This window comes from Rhinopithecus roxellana, chromosome 3 (genome assembly GCF_007565055.1).
Source record: "Rhinopithecus roxellana isolate Shanxi Qingling chromosome 3, ASM756505v1, whole genome shotgun sequence".
In the NCBI taxonomy this organism is placed as follows: Eukaryota; Metazoa; Chordata; class Mammalia; order Primates; family Cercopithecidae; genus Rhinopithecus; species Rhinopithecus roxellana.
The window spans coordinates 161,443,335-161,464,424 of record NC_044551.1 but is presented as its reverse complement, the minus strand read 5'-3'; positions in this window follow the sequence as shown (position 1 = coordinate 161,464,424).

The following is a 21,090-nucleotide window of genomic DNA, read 5'->3' as shown; positions in this document are numbered from 1 at the left end:
CGATGGAACTTTTGTAACATTTCTGCAAAACAATTTGGCATCATGTAACTAGAGTCTCAGAAACATATATTCTTTCAAAACATATAGCTTATGGATGTATTCAAATCCATAACTAAAAGAATGTATAGGCCGGGCATGGTGACTCATGCCTATAATCCCAGCACTTTGGGAGGCTAAGGCAGGCGGATCACAAGGTCAGGAGTTCGAGATCAACCTGGCCAAGATGGTAAAACCCTGTCTCTGCTAAAAATACAAAAATTAGCTGGGCATGATGGCGGGTGCCTGTAGTCCCAGCTATTCAGGAGGCTGAGGCAAGAGAATCGCTTGAACCCGGGAAGTGGAGGTTGCAGTGAGCTGAGATCACACCACTGCACTCCAGCCTGGGTGACAGAGTGAGACTCCATCTAAAGAAAAAAAAATATATAATGCTATGAATAATAAACATCAGAAACAATCTAAATAAACATTGAGCTTTTCGGGATTTGTTAAATAAAATTTTAAGACATCCCCAATGGAACATGAAACAACCATTAAAAAAATACTGATATATGTGGTTAATAATACACAAATATGTTTATTTGATGTTATGTTATTCCATTTTATTGAATTAGCTGGAAAAAAAGTAAAAAGTAAATTGAGAGAAACGAAACTAGAATGAAAGAGGAGGAGCAAAGGAGCTAATTATGTCATACAAATTTTCATTACTTTATGTGGTGACTTCCTTTTGCAATTACTTTATGCAGTGACTTCATGTAGTGACTTCCTTTCACAATTGAATTCACATAAATTTAATCTCTACAGATATTTCTAGGAGCCTATGTATTACAGAGGGTGAGAATACCTGAATGAAGTGAGAGTTGTGCCTGCATCCCACATTAGCAATGGCCATTATTTATCAGATTTTGTTATGCCAAGGAACATTCATTTTCTGCGTCACTTCACCAGTTATACAGAGAAAATCTCTGTTAGGTCTTTACATGCCAAATTTCGGCAGAGTTTTCAACTTCCTGATCTCCAGTCCTTTCAGAAAACAACCTATGGAAGCATAAAGGAAATTATCTGAGTCTCTGCTCCTGTGAAATCTGCCTTATTTTCTCTCTAAATTTAATTGAAAAATAAAGTCTCCACCCTATATAAAGACTTTTCCCCTCTGCTTTGTACTACTCAAGCCCTACAACTTAAGGCATGGTGTTTTTGTGTACAAAATAACACCATGTTAATTGTGGAAGGTATTAAAAATAAGGACAAACTTTTAAAAAATGAAAGAAAAGTATGCACAATCCTTACCATTAGTGCCACTTTTAACATGGAGATATACATCTTTTTTTACATAAATGAAATAGCATTCTGCATCCTGTGCTATATCCCTTTTATACTTACTGAAACAGCACAAATATTCTTATCTATATTTACTGCATGTTTTAAAGCAGGATAATTACCAAATATATGTGAGCATATTGTTTAAAAAACTTTATTTCTCAGGTGAAGGAGTAAGAAAGCAAGAGGCTTTTGATACCTTAGTATGTGCTCATATTATAGTTGCCACAAAAAGCAATCAAGGAGGAGGGCTGTGGAGGACAAGAAGGAATCTAATCTATGTATTATTATTATCCCTAATTATTGTGGGTACATAGCAGGCACATGTATTTATGGGGTACATGAGATGTTTTGATACAAGCATGCAAATGTGAAATAAGCACATCATGGAGAATGGGGTATCTATCCCCTCAAGCATTTACCTTTTGAGTGACGAACAATCCAATTATACACTTTAACTTATTTTAAAATGTAACACTAAGTTATTATTGACTATAGTCACTCTATTGTGCAATCAAATAGTAGGTCTTATTCATTCTTTTTAAATGTTATTTGTACTCATTAACAATTCTCACCTCCCCATCCCCAAACCCCCACTACCCTTCCCAGCCTCTGGTAACCATCCTTCTACCCTCCATTCACGAGTTCAATTTTTTTGGTTTGTAGATCCCACAAATAATTGAACATATGTGATGTTTGTGTTTCTGTGCCTGGCTTATTTCACTTAACATAATGATCTTCAGTTCCATCTATGTTGCTGCAAAGGAAAGAATCTCCAATTTTTTTTTCTTTTTTTTTTAATGGCAGAGTAGCACTCCACTGTATATATGTACCACATTTTCTTTATCCATTCATCAGTCGATGGACACTTACATTGCTTCTAAATCTTAGCTATTGAAAACAGTGCTGTGTTTATTCCCCACTTCCCACATGAAGAGTTTCAGACTCAGAAAGGTTATGTGACTTGCACAAGGTTATTTTACTATAAAATTGGGAGCCAGAAAAGAACTTGCTTGTGTTTGACTCCAATCATATTACTATAAAATGGGAGAACAAGACTATAAACAAATTTGGGCCTTACTCCCACATATTCATGCTATTTCACTTTCTACTGTCTCCAGAAAATTCCTTACAGACAAAGCTCATTTTTTGGACAATTATCTATTGAATGCCTATGATCTTCCAGGTACTAGGTTAAGAACTGCGCACGTAAAACTAAACAAGCCAGGAAAGGTCCCTTCTTGGATGAATTATACATGCTAGAGGGGGAACACAAGGAAATGGGAAAGTAAACACATAAACCACAATCAACATAAAAACAAATAGGCCCTTCCACCCCTGTTTTCTTTTAGGAAAGAAAGTCCATATTTTGGGCTTTCCTAGAAGGGGTCTCTGAGTCAAAAAGCTATGTCCCAGAACTGTTAGATATCAGGACCGTTCAGTCACTAGGGGTCTCATTGTGAGAGATCCTTTATTTTTCTCTTTTTGATGTCTAGAACTCAGTACTGGTTGATAGTGTCCACTTGCAGAGGAGTTCAGATAATGGTAGGTTTTCCTTCCTAATCAGTGATTATGGGACCTTGGGATCAAGAAATACAAAAACACTAAAACCCATATTGTCAAAATGTATTGCATACTGCTCAAGAGAACTAATTCTGCAGCCAGACTGCTTGGGTTCAAAACCTTCACAAGCTTCCAGTTGAGAACTAGGGCAAGCTATTAAACTACTCCAGCTTTGATGATTTCCATTTGTAAAATGGAAATTACAATAACACTTATTTCATAGGTATTGTGAGTATTAAATGAGCTAAAGTGTAGAGAGGACCTTGAACAGTGTTAGGTACATAATAAATACTTTTTAAGTGCTATTGCCATGGCATTATGATATGATATTATAACAGTGGGGGCACATCTCACCATTATGAACATTGGAGTGGTGCACATCTTGTCATGTATCTGAGCCTTGCTTACTACCTATTGCCTGTGTAACATCAAACACATTACTTAAATTCTCTAAATTTTTTTTTCTTTTGTTTTGTTTTCTTTTTTTTTTTTTTTTTTTTTTGGCATCCTTTAAATAGATTTCATCGGTGCCTACTTCTGGAGACTGTTTTGAAAATTAAATGAAATAATGTGAAAAAGGACTAAGAATTGTGCACAGCACATGGTAATATCCTACTAAATGTTAACTCTGATTAAATTTGCAGTCACAGAGCACATTAGAACATTTCTTTCCTTCCCACTGTTCCACCATGCTCCAACTTTATCCCTTCTCTAAGGTCTCTAATTCACTTTAGCCCCACATTGTTAGGAGACAAAACATCTCACTTTCAATCAGGTGAAATACTCACTTTAAATAAGCTAAATCAGGAAGTTAAGACAGTGTAATAGTAAGCGTGTGTGTGTGTGCGCGTGCGTGCGCACAGATGCACGTGTGTGTGCATATGTTAAGGAAATTAATTTTTATTATAGCCTGAGAGTACATCTCTCTGCATGTAGATTCCCTGTAAACCTTCTTTAAATTGTTCTCTCTGTTGCCACACTGTTTTTTTATTTCCCTTGGTATATTACAGCATCAAAATTTTTTTCTCTTGTGATACTCTGGAACTATTATGTAAAAGAAGAAAAGAAACGAATTCTGACATAAGATTCACTATAGTAGCTTTCTGGAGTCCCTGTAACATTATGTTATGCTAAACCTGTGGGTCAAGTTCTCTTTGGTTTTAAGTCAGGACTGCTGCTTGTTTTGCTGTTTTATTATGCCAAGACTATATTTTCCTGTAGAGTGTCAAGCAGAGACTCATATAATTGAAGAAATTCTACCTCTTGTTTTGATCTTAGTAATAATAATCAGTAATTTTCACATTCAGGCTCTGATTATTAAGTACAGATACAATCCATATAAAAGAAAACTGTGTTTTACATGTAAGCATTAGAAGCACCTCCTCATATGATATTTCTCGTCGTTACAAAATTTGTCTGTACAATCAATAAGGTTTACCAAGTGACTACTATGTGAACTGAACTGGGGATTCAATATTGAAAAAGATGGGTGAGTTTACACCTTATCGATTGTACATTCTAGTGGAGGATACAAGCAATTCATTAATACACACATAAATAGAAAAAACATTATCCAGAAAATGTAAAGTGATGGGGAATAAAGCAGAGCTGATGACTGTGGGAGGAGGAACTCTGAGGAGCTCAGAAAAGACCCCTCAGTAGAGGTAATACCTGAGCCCAGACCTAAAGTCAAGAAAGAGACAATAAAATGAACTCTGCAGGAAAATGAGCCAAGAGAAAATAGCAAGAGCAACATTTTGAGGTAGGAATACATTTATCATATTAAGGCACAGAAAGAAGGCCTGCGTGTCTGTTACATGGTTAATGATGAAAGGATAGGAGATCAGAGATGCAGCCCAGTAGTCTCCTACTTGCTTACTGCATGGAAAGAACTCTGATCCATTGTGTTTTATTTTTCTTATTTGTTAACTTTTCGACAAATGAGTAAGTGAAAGGAAGAACAGGTACAATGCTAAAGGTGCACAATTTTCCTATAACTGCTATTTAAACCGTGGAGTGCCATTTTCTATGTCTATATGATATAAGCATAGATCAATTCAGATTGGAGTCTTCACAATCTTACGCTACGATCTTGAAAGGCAGGATATGAGAAACCAACACATTGATGAGGTTCTTCTCAGCGTTAACTTCCTCATCTGCAAAATGGGGCTACAAATAATAGCATATCAGCATAAGCACATAATATCCACAGCATCAAGCTGCAGCATGGTGATAAACACATTTAAACCTGCATTTCTGAGATACTGTGGCATTAATCTTCATTTTGGTTTATGCATTTACACAGCAGCTGGGAAAACTGCCTTCTTAGAAACCCAATGTTGTGCTCACAGGGATGAATGACTACACAATTCATTTTCAAGGCATAAATCATTTTTCCTTTACTTTTTTTATGCTTCATAATGATGCTAATGGCTGAAAGGTCACCAATTTCCTGGCTGTTTATATTCAGCAGGGTTAATTTTTTCAACTGGTCAGAAAATGTCAAGCCCATCAGTAGCATTATTCACTTCATTAGCTAATGTAGTATAATTTAATGTTTTGGGGATCAAAGAAAAGACACATTTGAAGAATACCTTGGAATAAGACTGAGAATATTATTCAAAAGAGAAATTCTCTACTTAAATTACCATAATCACTTCAGTTGATGATCTTTTCTCAGAAAATGACCATATATGTCTATATGTCAAATGACTGTATATATCATTTTCTAAATAGCCCTGAGCCATGCTTTAAAAGAAAAAACCTTTAGTACCATTATATAATCATTCTAATGAAAAATATGTATTAAGCCCTTAATATGTGCAATGCTCAGCTGGGCATTTAAAAAATTATCTTACAAAACACTCGTGACATTCCCATGAAAAGAAACTATTTTTCCTGTTGTGCAAATGAGAAAAATGAATGTCTCAGAAAGTCTAGGGGGAGGGCACCATGGTTCTGAGGGTACATTGGTTGAGGCTTTACTGTGGTCACATGGGCACTGGTCTTGCCTGACTCTTGGTTATGGCTTGGAATTAAGTGAAGTGTTGTTTTAAGGCTTAAAGGGTAGTAAAAGAACGTGCTATCGCTTTCAGCTTTGTGCACAGCTCTGTTCCGGCTTTGCCCTCAGCCTTCTTCTCTTCACCATAATCTACTTTACTGGAACGTTAACCATTGAGAGAAGAAAGATATCATCGCCCTGGGATCCCTGTATCAAGATTCCTCATGATCTAGCTCATGGTGACCTCCGGGAATGCATTTCCTGATGCCTATCGCTTCCTCCACCTTGCTGCAGCCACCCTAGCCTCTGTCCTTAACATGTATGACAGTGCTAGCACATAGTAGATAGTCAATAAAAACATGTTAAATGCAGTATTAAATCCTACAGTGAGAAAAGCTAATGTGTGAAAGTATTTGTAATCCTCTCATTAAAACACAGTTTTCAGAACTTTATTTTTACTTCTCTTTGAACCTTACTTCCAGGGCATATAAATTAAAATAAACACAAAACATGGTGCAGAATTTTCTCAGTTATTGAAGTAGGGATTGTCATCTGACACTCTAAAGGGACTTATTCTTGGCATAATGTGACAGCAAAGAAAGTGATAGTACTGACTTAGAATCAATAGGAAATTAACCTGCGGGTGGGAAACCCTCTAATTTAGCATAATACAAACTTACAGCTGCCTCAAGAAAAGTCAATGATTTCTTTACTACTTTTACAAAATATTTTCAGAATATCACAACAGAGAAAATCATCCTGATATCCTAATTCCCAGGAGAAAAAGTAAGCAAAAATAAAATGATAATGGTGTTAGAGAATAATATCATTTTAACGATTATTTAAGTAGATTAGGTGAGTACTCTAGCAACATTTGTCCTATTTTTCACTAATTATTTTCCTTTCCTGTTGATAAAATACCAAGCCATAAGCTGTTGCAAAATAATGTTGTGTTTTTTAATCAGTGTTATTTATAGCGCAGTAAATCTAATAACCCAGAGCTGATGCTGAAATGTTTGTCCCAAAAATAGTGAATTCCATGCTTTTGTATTCCCATGCTGTGAACTGGGCAGACCATTCCTAAACGCCCAGAGTTGGCAAATCTCATAGGATGGGATAGACACCCAAGTGACCATGTGTATGCAGGGGGATGTGGAATGAGAAACTCTGCCCAATTTACAATTTTGTTAAGAGTTGGCTCTTGGAAAATGAAGGAAGAAAATAAACTTATTTGTTGTTAGACCTAAGAATAGTCTACATTAAAAATAGCCTTCATTAAAAATAAAAGCAGATTTCCAAAAAGAAAGAAAAGAAAAACATGGAGGCAAGGAAGAAATGAAGGAAGGAAGGAAGGGAGGGAGGGAGGGAGGGAGGGAGGGAGGAAGGAAGGAAGGAAGGAAGGAAGGAAGGAAGGAAGGAAGGAAGGAAGGAAGGAAACCCTGATATCCTGATGATCTGGTGGCCTGAGTATGGTATTGAGAGTCCAAAACACTCATATTCTAGATGGCTCTGCCACCTACCAAGTGCGAAGCTTAGGATCACAGCTTAAACTCTTAGAGCTTCAGCATTCTACTTATAAGATGGAAGGACAGCAATTTCTATCTCAGAAACATCTTTAGAGATAAACAAAACAAGGACTTTTTAGCAAAAAAGTGCTTTGTAGATTAAAATGCCAAACAACTGATCTATGAAGACTGATGTGTGAAGCAATTTATATAGCAGTTATGAGTGACTGGAATCTGTCCATTTTTTGTTGAAATTCCAGCTAGTGAGCTGAATGGCTTCGAACAAGTGATTCTTGCTTTCAGAACTTTAGTTTTCTTATCTGTAAAATGGGAATAGTAACAGTATTTCTTTGTGCTTTTTTTTTTTTTTTTTTTTTTTTAGATGGAGTCTGGCTCTGTCACCCAGGCTGGAGTGCAGTGACTTGATCTCGGCTCACTGATTCAAGCGATTCTCCTGCCTCCACCTCCCCAGTAGCTGGGACTACAGGTGCATGCCACCACGCCCAGGTAATTTTTTTTTTTTTTTTTTTTTTTTTTTGTATTTTTAGTAGAGACAGGGTTTCACCATGTTGGCCAGAATGGTCTGGATCTCCTGACCTTGTGATCCGACCGTCTCAGCCTCCCAAAGTGCTGGGATTACAGGCATGAGCCACCGTGCCCGGCCTTTGCGCTATTTATTTTCTCTTTGCTTCTTCACAATCCCTCTCCTTTTGTGCCCATCCTGCTCTTTACCCACAGAGATGAGCTCTATGGAGTAGATCAATAGGCTGCCTGGCCATCTGACTTTCAGATCGATGTGGCCCATGGGAAGCATAGATGAACAGAACATGGGAAAGAGTGAGGTAAACATTGATTCTTCTGGATCCCTTCCTATCAGATCTCACTAGTTTGCCTGCCACTCTCCACCTAAACCAAAGCTCCAGTTAAATGGTCCTCTCTCACAGCCACAGCTATTCTCTTCAGATTCTGTAGTAACTTCCTGTCAGGGTTCCTTCAGGCCTAGAGGCAGTAATGACTAACTTGCTGGTTTACTCACCCACTCTTTTACCTTCTCTAACTGTGATCACAATTGTGTAAACAGTAGTTCCTTTATTCAAATCTTTTTCATTACTCTGTGTGAATGTCTCATTTGTTTTCTCACTTGACCACAGCTGATACGAAAGGAAGGTTTGAGGAAACAAATCCTTACAATAGAATTCTGAGAGTAGGCATCTCACATATTTGAGGACACAGATACTCTCCTTGTAGGAGGTAAGTGGAAAAAGAGTATTCCATTAGCTATGATGGTATTATAATTACACAAGTTATCACTGGAGATGCCCTGGGATGAAGTGCAAATGAAAAGCGCAGTATCAGGAGATCAAGTGATTTTGGCACTTGGTTTCTATGGTGACAGTATCGATCAGAATGTGTTGGGGTTAGTTAGCTCCTTCTGACAGCCCTGGAGACCTGATAGACCCCTAGAGAAAGCAAACATTGGAGTTTTTAACCTCATGGCTCGTAACTCAAGTGAAAATCAGAAACCCTTGATGATAACTTTGTAGGAGCCCTTTGCAGTAGTCCCATAGTCATGCATAGGGCTGATAAGTCTGCAGTGGAGCCCAGGGTCTGAAAGTAAGTGATCCTGAGTTGAGAACCAATTAAATATTCAACCTCATCACGTCATTTATACAATGACTGATGATGAAGGAGTGGTGAAGGATACACTGGAAGGCTACATTTAGGCAGAACACAGACGAGGCTTAGAACTTTGCATCCCTAAACCTTCCTAACAGAGACAGGTATTCTTAATACAAAATCAATAAGGTAAATCCTAGCATAGTCAAAACAGAGAATCATAAGACCTGATCTAAAAGGAAATAGTATATATGCCAAAACAGCTTCAGGACATTGCCAACTTATATCAGGAGAAGGGAGTTAGGGTAGCAGGTACAGGAGTGAACATTAAGGGTATTAGACTAACAATACCAAAATATAAAACTGTCTATGAGCCAAATTTATTGATAGGGGTTCACTAATTTATTGATAGGGGAATATAATTAATCATCTGTTTGGTTGATTCATTAAACTTGGCTTCAGTAATATCCTAAAGTCAATGAGGTTAAAATGTCAGAACTTCCCTGGCACCATTACTTGGGAAGGAGTCAGAAGATATAGGGAGATGGGGATAGTAGAATAGACCTGTTCAGTCCTGTGTTAATCGCCACAGCACCAAGAGATTCCAGAGAACGCTCTCTTTACCAAAATCTTAAGAAATGCATCCATGAGGGGATATCGGCATCCTTTGAAAACAATACGTTGGCTGTCCTCCTAAGTTAGGCATAACTCGAAGTGTTGTAAAGGGAGCTGTTTTCCTGTCTTGATGGGAAAATGTGATCCTGGAGTAGTAGGGCTACCTAGGACTTGGATGCTGCAACTGAAGCTTTTGTCTTACTCCACCGGGTACAGAATTTTGCCCAGCCAAAGTGCTGGCAGATGGCAAGAGTGTAATGGGTAGTGAAATAGAGAAGTTACAATTATAAACCTAGGCATCATGTCCAGAAACAGAAGTTGAAATTGCAACAGCTACCTTTGTTTATAAATACATTCTGTCCTCCTGCCTCATATGAAGAGCAGCAGTGGTAGCTGATTCTTTGGGAGAACTTTCCAGCTGAGTGGCCCTCTGCTATATCTATACATATTCTCTCTAATTTCTAATAACTGCTCCTTTTTCAGACTCCATGAGCCTCGTGTTGCTAATGGATCAATGCTGCTCTTCACCAACCCCTATTGATTTTTCTTAATATTATCCATACCTTAGTAAGTTGTCTTTTTTAGAAGACTTTTTAAAATTTGTCACATTTAGGCATGCTGTTTCCTTATAGGACCTCAACTGCTATACTATCTCATTAGTTTGTTGTGGAGATCAGGTAATTAATAAAGTCTTTAGAGCAGTACCTGGCACATGTAATTACTCAATAAATGTTAGATATTGTTATCCTGGCTGCTGTTGATTATTATTATCATATTTAAAGGAGTTAGATAATCTGGTAAAGAGATATCATGACAGTGGAATCCTAATGAAATGTCTAGCAAAGAGAAAACATTCAATAAATAGTTTTTTTATTGCAATATTAAATTCTCAGTGTTTAAAAAGGATCCACTAACAGTCATTGAAATAATGGGCCTCTCTACCATAAAAACTTTATTTTACTTATTTCTTCTTTTGTAAGTGTTAATTTTCTCTAATTAGCCAATCAAAACAGAATACTTTAAAACGAATTTTTCATGCTTCAGTTCTCATGCTAATAATCCAGCCTCCCTTGGGCTGGCTGGCACAGGAAAATCTAGGTGGTCCGCTGACAGTGTGCTTACTGATAAATTTTGACTTAGAAAGACATGCAAACTGAATGAAAAATAAAATATTTAAAATTCCCAAGCATGTGTAGATATCACACCATAAAATTTCATAGCAGCAGTAACAACCATGCAAAATTGATGTGGCTTTTCCACACCATCACCTAAGAGCCATAACTTGGGTCACTATGGAAAAGAAATCAAACCAGCCAGTTGAATAGAGGCTTCTATTGTGGCGTGTGAGGAGGAAGACGTGGAAAACATATTTCCAAAATGTGTTCAAATAATATGAACTAATTTGTGAGTAGGACCAATAAAGGAATATTCCCTTTACAATGCTAAGCCCAGCAGCCGTCATCAAATGACCCTCCCTAAATACATAATCCTTCTCATGGTCTGATTTAGTTCTTGATACTAAATATGAAACCTAAGGAGGAATAACAATTTCAGATAGATTAAATGATACAATGTAATTCTGCAGAATTTTTAAATTTTGCTCAAGAAAGGACCTAAGAACCCTGACATTTGAGATCTCCCAATAATACATAAGGTGACTGATATGTTTTTGCTCTATCCCCCACCCAAATCTCACCTTGAATCATAATAATCCCCATGTGTTAAAGTCAAAGACCGGTGGAGACAATTGAATCATGGGGGCAGTTTCCCTCAGACTGTTCTCATGGTAGTGAATAAGTCTCATGAGATCTGATGGTTTTTTATAAATGGGTGTTCTCCTGCACAAGCTCTCTTGCCTGCCACCATGTAAGACATCTCTTTGCTCTTCCTTCATCTTCCACCATGATTGTGAGGCCACCCCAGCCATGTGGGACAGTGAGTCCATTAAACCTCTTTTCTGTATAAATCACTCAGTCTTGGGTATGTCTTTATTATCAGCATGAAAACAGACTAAAACAGTAAGTTGGTAACAGGTTTTGAAGCACTGCAGTAAAGATATGCAAAAATGTGGAAGTGGCTTTAAAACTGGGCAATAGGCAGAGGTCAGAACAGTTCGGAGGGCTTGGAAGAAGACAGGAAGATGTGGGAAAGTTTGGAACTTTCTAGAGATTTGTTGAATGGCTTTGACCAAATGCTGCTCCTCTCAGATGGAGATGAGGAACTTGTTGGGAACTGGAATAAAGGTCAATCTTGCCATGGTTTAGCAAAGAGACTGGCGGCATTTTGTCCATGCCCTAGAAATTTGTGGAATTCTGAACTTGAGAGAAATGATTTAGGGCATCTGGCACAAGAAATGTTTAAGCAGCAGAGCATCCAAGAGGTGACTTGGGTGTTGTTAAAAGCATTCAGTTTTATGTATTCACAAAGATATGGTTTGGAATTGAAACTTATGTATAAAAGGGAAGCAGAGCATGAAAGTTCAAAAAATTTGCAGCCTGACAATGCTGAAAGAAAAGAGAAACCCATTTTGTGAGGAGAAATTCAAGCTGGCTGCAGAAATTTGCATAAGTAACAATGAGCCAAATGTTAATTGCCAAGACAATGGGCAAAATGTCTCCAGGGCATGTCGGAGGCCTTCATGGCAGCCCCTCCCATCACAGGGCTGGAGGTCTAGGAGGGAAAAATGGTTTCTTGGGTGAGGCTTAGGCCCTCCTATTCTATGCAGCCTCCAAACGTGGTGCCCTGCATCCCTACTGCTTTAGCTCCACCTGTAGCTACAATGAGCCAATGTACAGCTCAAGTCATTTATTCAGAGGGTGCAAGCCCCAAGTCTTGGTGGCTTGCACATGATACTGGTCGTGTGGGTGCACAGAAATCAAGAGTTGAGGTTTGGGAACCTCTGCCTAGATTTCAGAGAATGTATGGAAATGCCTGGATGTCCAGGCAGAAGTTTTCTGGAGGGGTGGACCCCTCATGGAGAACCTCTGCTAGGGCAGTGTGAAAGGGAAATGTGGAGTGAAAGGGAAATGTGGGGCACTTCTTAGTGGAGCTATGAGAAGAGGACCACCATCCTCCAGACCCCAGAATAGCAGATCCTCTGACAGTTTTCACCATGTGCCTGGAAAAGCTGCAGACACTCACTGCAAGCCCATGAAAGCAGCCAGAGGGGGTCTATACCCTGCAAAGCCACAGAGGCAGAGCTGCCCAAGGTGGTGGGAGCCCACCTCTTGTATCAGTGTGACCTGGATGTGAGACATGGAGTCAAAGGAGATCATTTTTGAAGTTTAAGCTTTAATGAGTGCCCTATTGGATTGTGGACTTGCATGGGGCCTTATAGCCCCTTTGTTTTGGACAATTTCTCCCATTTGGAATGGGTATATTTATCCATTACCTGTAGCTCTGTTGTGTCCAGAAAGTAACTAACTTGCTTTTGATTTTACAGGCTTACAGGTAGAATAAGGCTTGTGGTTATTATTGACTTGTCTTAGACTTGACTTGTCTAAGATAAGACTTTGGACTGTGGACTTTTGAGTTAATGCTGAAATGAGTTCAGACTTTGGTGGGCTGTTGGGAAGGCATGACTGGTTTTGAAATGTGAGGACATGAGATTTGGGAGAGGCCAGGAGTGGAATGATATGGTTTGGCTCTGTTCCCACACAAATCTCACCTTGAATTTTAATATTCCCCACGTGTCAAAGGCAGATGGAGATAACTGAATCATGGGAGCAGTTTCACCCATACTGTTCTCGTGATAGTGAATAAGTTTCATGAGATCTGATGGTTTTAGAAATGGGTGTTCCCCTGCACAAGCACTATTATCTGCCAACATGATCTTCTTTTATCTTCTGCCATGATGTGATGTCTCCCAAGCCATGGGGAACTGTGAGTTCATTCAGCCTCTTTCCCTTATAAATTACCAAGTCTTGGGTATGTCTTCATTAGCAGTGTAAGAACAGACCAATATAGTGACCAATCCAAATTTGGGGTATAGAGTTTTATTAGTAATCTAGGACCAAATAATGTCCCTTCCTAATTTCCCTGGGACCTTTGTTAGCAAATTTTCTCTGATTCCAAGTAGCAATCAGAGATAATTTTATTCTCCCCTGGATTCTAAATCATGAAAAATGGATTGATCACTTTTTCAGCTAATATTTGAGATTGGGGGAAAAGTTTTCTTTCCCGACCTCTATCATCCTGGAGGACTCTGTCTCTGGGTACCACTGCCTCTGTCTATCCACACAAGTCAAGAGACTAAGAATGTTTGGCTTATTTCTGAAGTAGTGCTTCCAGTAAGGTCTTTGGGAATGGAGCCCAAACATGTGGAACATATCTGGAGATACATGGCCTTTTAGGTAATCCATGACAAGTCAGGTGTGCCAAAACTTAAAAAGAATGGCTTCTTTGCTAGAAGGAAAAATGCAAAATAAACAAACAAAACACTTGGAGCTCCAGAACTAAACCTTCCAGGGTTATAAATGAATATGAGGAATATCCAGAGAATTCATCCCAGTTGCTGAAAGGCCCAGAACTTTAAAATCACAGGTGAGTCTTTCAGAAGAGTTTTGAACCAAATCCTTAAAGCAAGTATAACATAAAACGCTTCTTTTATATTTTTCTGTAGTATTCAAAAAGTTTTTAAAACCTGTGGCCTGAGTCCCATTAGAAGTCAGGACAGGAGAGAAATAAGTCATTTACATGAAAAGAAAGATGAGACCCTTTTAGGGTAGAGAAAATTGGTTATTTTCTTGGCCTTTGTATCTATTACCAGAGCCCAGCACTGTGCTTGACATATGGTAGGCATTCAGTACACTGTTGCTTAAATGAATACATGGAGAGGAGAGACAAAGGTAGGCTGAAGATTTTCGGAAGACAATCTGCACCTACATTATTTATCATTTATCAATCAGCTAAGTTTCAAGCCATCATGAGACCTTCCTCTAGAAGACAACTGCTTTTCCAGAATATTTTCTTACTATCCTTATAACTCAAATGGAAACAAAAAGCAGGCATACAAGATCATTATCTTTCATAATCTGACCTAAAACAACTATGTTCCATAGCATCCTCTCCAGGATTTCATTCAGGAAATGGTTTTATTGTCTAATATACTATTATCCATAAAATTATTTACTTAATGAGATATGTTTATTTAGTGTTCTAATTATATTCCTTTATATATTCAAATAAGTTTCTCCCACCCTGTTTTCTATTTTCTTTCCTCTTTTCTGTCCTTTCTTTCTTCACCAGTAGCAGTCATGTCAACTCATTTCTTTCCCTTCGCTGTTTTTATATTTGTGGTGAAACATGTCCTATATTTTCTGATTATTTGATTTAAATATTATCATGTTTCTTTGATGTAACAATTTAACTACCCTTTCTAGAAAAAAAAACCGTATCTAATTTTAATTTCCCCCTTTCCTCATAATTCAATAATTGTACATTTGGTAGCTTAATCAGTTAATTGTGCATGTGCAAAATATGCTTTAATAGTTTAAAGACTCTGTTTTATTTAGTTGTTATCAAAAGGGATTAATGTTTGGGTTTAGAAGATTTGTGGGTAGGTTATTTTATAGCTTCCACATCCTTTAATGGCATCAGGGGCCAATGTGACTTCTATTTTTAATAAAGGAAGAGCTTCTTATATACAGACTTTGGAAGCCTAAGAATTGAATGGAGGATATTTCTTACAACGAACAAAACGAAACAAAACAAAAACAAACAAAAAACTGTGCTGTACTGATATAGAGGCTTGCGGTTATTATTGAATTGATTATCCAAAGCAGCCACCCCCTTTTTGAAAATGGTAGAAAGCATATAGAAAATAGGACATATCTTAGCCAAGGTCTAAACTTGCTCAGGCCCTGATCTGTAAATTTATTAAAGTTTCATGATTGAACCCTGAGGATTAGAAGTTAATTGACAGCTTTTGTTTTCTATCCACCATGGACAATATAAAGTATCAGAAATTTTTGAATGAATCCTCCAGCATTAATCTTTTACCCTAGGGAAAGGTTCCTATAGGTAATGAGATTAAAGAGAACCACCAGCTACTTTAGCCTTCCTTTTTTCAGTGCATTTAAAAGTGACTTCAAGTTGTGAGTATCAGGCAGCTCTGAAGAAGAGCTGATGCCCTACTATGGCTATAAAAACTTTGCCATTCCTTCCTTGCCCTAGTTCATCTCTTGTTCTTGAAGGTGCTGAAGAGGATAATTGCTCAGTTGCTGAGGCTCTGCAAGTCTTCCAAACCACAATAAGGGAAACTTAGTTTCCCCTAAAGCACAGTCAAGTTTAATAAACGTTGAACATCCTTGAGGATAGCGCTTGTCTTATTTTTCTTGGCGTCTCTCCTGACAGGTACAGTCCTTGCTCCACGGAGCTAAAGTTTCAAAATGTCACCTTCTCCTCCCACATGATTCTTCTTCCTCTTTGTCTTCTCCTCCTAAATTTAAGTCTTTCTGTCACTTGCTTAGCCTAGTGAGTTTTGCTTGTTTGTTTGATAGTCGTGTATTTACAGCTTAACTTCTGACTTGCTAGTGGGATACTTACATATGACTGTGTACTGTGTGGGCCAGAAAGTGCCTCAGTGTACAAGTAAAATTCAGTGAGCTAAGGGCAGGTAAGAAATAACTGCTACATTCATACTTTAAAAATTTCCATGTCATATTACAAGAAACAAGTGCATGGTAGATGCTCAAAGTTAGTTATTCCTACTTGTCAATGAACTGATAAGGTAATGATGGAAGAATATTGTAATGTATGTTCACCTGTAAATGTGGATAAATGCCTACCTAAAAACACGATGCTGACATCAAGACTTTATCATACCACATACAGAGAGATATGAAAAAGCCTGTTACTTTCACAATTGTAAGAGCAGGCAGGCCTCTCCATCAGGTTCAAAGTATCTTAAGAAAGCAAGCAAAGGTGACTGGCTCAGAGTGAGTGTCCCATCAACATGTGAGGTGCTAACAGAAAACTTAGCACTAGTCCATCTATGTCTGCAGGTTACCATAACAATAACACACAGGAATACAGAGGAGTGTCAAAGAATAACTTAAAATGCATAGTTTTGGCCAGGCGCAGTGGCTCATGCCTGTAATGTCAGCACTTTGGGAGGCTGAGGTGGAAGGATCACCTGAGGTCAAGAGTTCAAGACCAGCCTGGTCAACATGCTGAAATCTGATTTCTACTAAAAATACAATAAATAAATAAATAAATAAATAAATAAATAAATAAATAATTAAGCTGGGCGTGGTGGTGCGTGCCTGTAATCCCAGTTACTCGAGAGGCTGAGGCAGGAGAATCATTTAAACCCAGGAGGCAGAGGTTGTAGTGAGCCAAGATCATGCCACTGCACTCCAGCCTAGGAGACAGGAGACTCCATCTTAAAAAAATAAATAAAAATAAAATACATAGTTGGGCAATAACTCTTGTAAGGATTTAAGGAAGTCAACATTCCCAATGAACTGGAATTGACAGGGCCATCAATAGAGAAAGTATTATGCATTGGGTACACTTATTCCAAAAGCATCTACTGAGTAAAGCTTTGTGCCAAGTGCTATGGGTAGAAAGTTAAATACGACACAGATTTCCTTCTGAAGGAATTCAAAGTCCAGTAATGGACTTAAAAAATACAGAATAATATAGTAGAATTACCCTGTATAATAAGCACTGTAATGATAGTATGAAGTTGGTATATGGAAGCCTAGGAGAGTAATTGATTAATTCTGTCATTTGTGGGTTGAAAAGATTTCTTTATCTACTAGAAGATAGGAAAGAAAGAGAGCAACTAGTGAGAGAGTCCAGCTTAGCTACCGGACCATGGCACTAGCCCTGATCGGTCAAAACACGTCTGATGAGTCCAGTGGTCACTCTGTCCACTTGGGCAACCCTTAACCATTGAGTCTTCCAGCTCTTAGGACAGAGTTAGGTCTATGAATAAGCACAAGGAAAATAATAATCTTTCCTATCTCCAACCCAAAAAAAATATGTATGAACGACTTATCACCCTAATGAGAGCTGAATTTTTTACTTACGGAATAGATACCACATCATTTGGAAATATATTATTTACTATACCAGGTACATTGAACGCTAGCTCTTAAAATCCATTAAATTAAGTCTCTAACATGTGTATGTTTGTCCCTATCCACTACTGACTCAACTCAAGTATTCTTTATTTTTCTAAAGATGATCAAAAGAATATTATTTTGCAAATACTCTAAAATGTTCCCATGATTTTGATTTAAGCTATTTTAGATATAGACATGGTTGCAGGTTACAGAGTCAAGATTCTGCTCACCAGCCAGCTCATAATCTTACTATATTATCACGTATCATTAAACAGTACAAAAAAGAAAGATTAAAACAACTCCTCCTCTCACACACACACAGCATGGATCAAAGTCAAAGAGAAAATAAAACATAGGCCACTTGTCCTGCCATCAATAAGCCTATGAAATAAAATAATGAGTAAAAATAGTCATAAAGAGACAAATATAATAGACACCTTAACCTGATACCATGAATCTGACAGTAATATCTGTTAACTGACTACAGAAAGAAATCCAGTGAGGGACCAAGGCTAAGTCCTTTTGAACATCCTGTTATTTATAAGCAAAAGAGAAAAAGATCAAGTGAAATAACTGTTCTATGAGTTGAACACTAACTGGTCTCAGTCAGTCAAGCCCTGCCTAGGGAAATGGCAGTTTCTTTGCCAACTATAATAAGAAAGGAGTTTCTGACTGCTTTTCCCTCACTCTCTCCTTGCCTTTACTCAACACTACCTTCGGTTCAAACAATAAAAATCCATTTACAGACATATCATCCATTTACAGACAAATCAATTTACAGACAGATCAGTGGGCAAGGATGTTTGGTCCTTAGCTGGACCATCAAATGGCTGCATAGCCTGCAGTGGCAGCTGAAGAATGGCATTAAAAGTAATGAAGTAGCAAAAGTGGCAAAACCAGTTCAATGGAGGATTTCAATAAATGGTGCAGGAGCAATTGAACACCCATAGTCCAAAAAACAAAACAAAAAGAACTTTTACCTAAATATCACATCTTTTTATTAAAGTTAACTTGAAATAGATCCTAAACTTAAATGTGAAACACAATGCTATAAAAGTTCTAGAAAAAAGCATAGGTGAGAGTCTTCTGGAAAAAAGCATAGGAGAGAAGCTTCTAGATCTAAGTCTAGGTAAAGTGTTCTTACACTTGACACCAAAAATACAATTCATGAAAGAAAAATTGAACAGCATTGAAATTAAAACCCTTTGCTCTGTTAAAGATCTTGTTAAGAAAATACAAAGACAAATTTTAGACTGGGAGAAAACATTTACAAATTACATATCCAGCATAGTTCTTTTATGTAGAATATATAAATAACTCTCAAAACTCAATATTAAAAGTTCCTAACAGCACTGCCTTAGTTCATTCAGGCTACTACAACAAAATACCATACACTGGGTTGCTTATAAACCACAGAAAATTATTTCTCACAGTTCTGATGTTTCAGAAGTCTAAGATCAAAATGTCAGCAGATTTGGTATCTAATGAGAACCTGCTTCCTCCTTAGATGAGCATTTTCTCACTGTAACCTCATGTGGCAGAAGAGGAGAAAAAGCTACCTTGGGCCTCTTTTATAAGGGCACGAATTCCATTCCTGTGTCTGCTCTCATAATTTGATCACCTCCTATAGGCCATACCTCTTCACACTATTGTGTTAGGGGTTAGAATTTCAACATATTAATTTTGAGGGGAGACAAACACTCAGACTGTAGCAGATGCTCAACATCGCTAGTGACATTTTACCTCATACCCATCAGGATGACTACTATCAGAAAAACAAAAAATAACCAGTGGTGGCAAGAATGCAAACAAGTTGAAACCCTTGTGTGCAGTTGGTAAGAATATAAAATGGTGCAGCCTTTATGGAAAACAGTATGGAGGTTCCTGGCTTAGTCTATTTTGTGCTACTGTAACAAAACATCACAGAAGGGCTTATGTATAAAGCAGAGAATTTTTTTTTTCACACAGTTCTGGAGGCCAGGAAGTCCAAGATCATGGCACCAGCAGGCTCAATTGTCTGGTGAGTGTTGCTCTCTGCTTCCAAGATAGCACCCTGCTAATGCATTCTTTCAGGAGACATGCTGTGTCCTCGTGTAGTAGAAGACAGAAGGGCAAGGAGGCCAATGCTGCAGGTTGTCTTTTTTATAATGGTCTTAATTCCATTTATGAGGAGAGAAATGTTCATAACCTAATCACCTCTTAATACCATTACATTGGCCATTAATTTTTCAATGCCTGAATTTTGGAGGGACACATTAATATCTTAGCAGTTTCTCAAAAAATTAAGAATAGAATCACCATATGATATAGCAATTCCACTTTTGGATATACATCCAAAAGAATTCAAAGAATTTTGAAGATATTTTTGCACATTCATGCTCATCATATGGTTGATTATTCATATAGCCAAGAGGTGGAAGCAACCCAAATATTCACTGACAGTTGAATGAATGAAGAAAATATGGTATTTACATGCAATGGAATATTATGTAGCCTTAAAAAGAAAGACATTCTGTCATGCACCACAACATTAGTGAACCTGAGGACATTATCTTAGGCAGAGTGAGACAGTTACAAAGAGACAAATACTGTATGATTCTACTCATATAAAGTAGTTAAAGTAGTTAAAATCATGGGTACAGAAAGTAGAAAGATGGCTATTAAGGTCTAGTGGAAGCAGGAGGCAGCGTTAGGGTTCACTGGGTATAGAATTTCCACATTGCAAGATAAGTGTTTTAGAATCTGTTACACAATAGTGTCAATGTACTTAACACTACTGAACTATATGTTTTAAAATGAATAAGATGCAAATTTAGTGTTACGTGTTTTTCAACACAATAAAAATATCCCATTAGAAAATGAGCAATCAAGAGGTTGAAAAAATAACCAACAGATTGGGAGAATATGTTTTCAAAAGACATATCTAAAAAGGAGTGTTATCCAAAATATACAAAGAATTCCTAAAACTCAGCAGAAAAAAAAAAGAAAAGAAAAAGAAAAAAACAGTTCAAAGACTTTCACAGACACCTTACTAAAGAAGATGTACAAGTGGCAAGTAAGCATATGAAAAAGTGCTCCACTTGTTGTCTCATTGGAGAAATACAAATTAAAACAACAATGAGATCATCAGAGAAATGCAAATCAAAACCACAATGAAATATCATCTCGCACCAGTCAGAACGGCAAATATTAAAAAGTCAGGAAACAGTAGATGCTGGTGAGGCTGTCAATAATTAGGAACTCTTTTACACTGTTGGTGGGAAAGTAAATTAGTTCGACCATTGTGGAAGATAGTATGGCGATTCTTCAAAGATTTAGAACAAGAAATACCATTTGACTCAGTAATCCCATTACTGGGTATATACCCAAAGGATTATAAATCTTTCTAGTATAAAGACAC